Raw genomic sequence first — 2,500 nt, 5'->3', positions numbered from 1 at the left:
AAGATCACATATTGAATGTAAAATATTAAAATGTATTTCCCGAGCTGTTTCATTTCGATTGAGGCTTTTCTCCATGTGAAACGCAATGAACATGCATGTTGTAAATACCGCAGGGTTTAACATTTTCTGCGTCTGCGGTCAAATGGCGGTCATAGCCGAAAAGGATTTTCTTCGTGGAATGAGCGTAGTTATGTAATTCTAGTTACAGTGATAGTTTTATTTTAAGTTTTCTTCATACTTGTAAGTTCCCGTGTGCTGCGGTCCAGGATATACTCTCGACATTGTTTGTTCTTCTTAGTATTGATGTGCGTTTAATTGACATATTTTCGGCAAGCTAAAAGTGCGCGGTGTATTTTGTCGTTAAAAAGTATGACTTTTGTGTGAAGAGATTTTACCGGGTTGCGCTGAATTTGGACATGTGATTCCAGGCATCTAGTCAAAACGTCTTGGTTCAGACATTCATATCACACGTTGAAGCTTACAGGAAACACGAGATACCTTTCTGTTCGCTTAACGTGAAGGAAAATATTGAACTTTCAAAGTTTATGTGGATTTTGCGTACGTGCATTTCTAGAATTCCCTACATAATGAACTTGAACATGATCAGGTTTCATATGAAATACGTAGCAAACGTTAGTTAATAAAGTGTTATCAAAAATATGGATTCCTGCTCATTAAAATGGTTCGCGGTCATATTTTCCAAATGCATGTATGAAACAAAAACTATTCAAGATTTTTGTTCCGCAGCTGTGTATGTCACCAGATGAACTTTCAACAGTATCAAAAATACGTCATTGTTCGAAGCAGTAACCTTTATATCTCAACTATGTATCTATATGTGTCTGTGCAACGCTGTTGATTGATAATTAACGTAACAATTAAAAGTATAACGCCCAACGTGGGGCTCGAACCAACGACCCCGAGATTAAGAGCCTCGTGCTCTACCGACTGAGCTAGCCGGGCTATATTATGCCATATTATGACACACTAAAGGTGTGCAGAGCGACGCGTTGAACTCAATGCGAATCCAACCTGTTTGAACATTTGCCTACACCAAAAGTAATACGATACACATAATGGTGCGCATACAAACTGTCTCTGTGGCGCAATTGGTTAGCGCGTTCGGCTGTTAACCGAAAGGTTGGTGGTTCGAGCCCACCCAGGGACGTTGCGTTTTGCTGCAATGTTAACTGTTTTGTTATAATGGAACATTTTTTTAGCTCTTCAATTTTGTTTTCGTTAGTGCAAGATCACATATTGAATGTAAAATATTAAAATGTATTTCCCGAGCTGTTTCATTTCGATTGAGGCTTTTCTCCATGTGAAACGCAATGAACATGCATGTTGTAAATACCGCAGGGTTTAACATTTTCTGCGTCTGCGGTCAAATGGCGGTCATAGCCGAAAAGGATTTTCTTCGTGGAATGAGCGTAGTTATGTAATTCTAGTTACAGTGATAGTTTTATTTTAAGTTTTCTTCATACTTGTAAGTTCCCGTGTGCTGCGGTCCAGATATACTCTCGACATTGTTTGTTCTTCTTAGTATTGATGTGCGTTAAATTGATATATTTTCGGCAAGCTAAAAGTGCGCGGTGTATTTTGTCGTTAAATAGTATGATATGTGTGTGAAGAGATTTTGCCGGGTTGCGCTGAATTTGACATGTGATTCCAGGCATCTAGTCAAAACGTCTTGGTTCAGACATTCATATCACACGTTGAAGCTTGTAGGAAACACGAGATACCTTTCTGTTCGCTTAAAGTGAAGGAAAATATTGAACTTTTAAAGTTTATGTGGATTTCGCGTACGTGAATTTCTAGAATTCCCTACATAATGAACTGGAACATGATTAGGTTTCATATGAAATACGTAGCAAACGTTAGTGAATAAAGTGTAATCAAAAATATGGATTCCTGCTCATTAAAGTGGTTCACGATCATATTTTCCAAATGCATGCATGAAACAAAACCTATTCAAGTTTTTTGTTCCGCAGCTGTGTATGTCACCAGATGAACTTTCAACAGTATCAAAAATACGTCATTGTTCGAAGCAGTAACCTTTATATCTCAACTATGTATCTATATGTGTCTGTGCAACGCTGTTGATTGATAATTTACGTAACAATTAAAAGTATACCGCCCAACGTGGGGCTCGAACCCACGACCCCGAGATTAAGAGTCTCGTGCTCTACCGACTGAGCTAGCCGGGCTATATTATGCCATATTATGCCACACTAAAGGTGTGCAGAACGACGCGTTGAACTCAATGCGAATCCAACCTGTTTGAACCTTTGCCTACACCAAAAGTAAAACGATACACATAATGGTGTGCATACAAACTGTCTCTGTGGCGCAATTGGTTAGCGCGTTCGGCTGTTAACCGAAAGGTTGGTGGTTCGAGCCCACCCAGGGACGTTCTGTTTTGCTGAAATGTCCCATGCAATGTTAACTGTTTTGTTATAATGGAACATTGTTTTAGCTCTTCAATTTTGTTTTCGTTATT

General features: G+C 38.9%; 4 non-coding genes across 4 annotated transcripts; 2 read left to right on the top strand and 2 right to left on the bottom strand.

Annotated features, from left to right (window-relative positions):
* Positions 1 to 890: 890 nt before the first annotated feature.
* On the bottom strand, positions 891 to 963 carry Trnak-cuu (transfer RNA lysine (anticodon CUU)). The gene has a single exon. It is a non-coding gene; the product is annotated as a tRNA-Lys (tRNA).
* Positions 964 to 1,094: 131 nt separating this feature from the next.
* Positions 1,095 to 1,168, top strand: Trnan-guu (transfer RNA asparagine (anticodon GUU)). The gene has a single exon. It is a non-coding gene; the product is annotated as a tRNA-Asn (tRNA).
* Positions 1,169 to 2,134: 966 nt separating this feature from the next.
* Positions 2,135 to 2,207, bottom strand: Trnak-cuu (transfer RNA lysine (anticodon CUU)). The gene has a single exon. It is a non-coding gene; the product is annotated as a tRNA-Lys (tRNA).
* A 131-nt stretch (positions 2,208 to 2,338) lies between these two features.
* Trnan-guu (transfer RNA asparagine (anticodon GUU)) lies at positions 2,339 to 2,412 on the top strand. Its single transcript has one exon. It is a non-coding gene; the product is annotated as a tRNA-Asn (tRNA).
* Positions 2,413 to 2,500: the final 88 nt, after the last annotated feature.

The sequence above is a fragment of the Mya arenaria genome, chromosome 2 (genome assembly GCF_026914265.1).
Source record: "Mya arenaria isolate MELC-2E11 chromosome 2, ASM2691426v1".
NCBI classification, from domain to species: domain Eukaryota; kingdom Metazoa; phylum Mollusca; class Bivalvia; order Myida; family Myidae; genus Mya; species Mya arenaria.
Note: the sequence above shows the minus strand (reverse complement) of the source record. Positions and strands in the feature narration are given on the sequence as shown.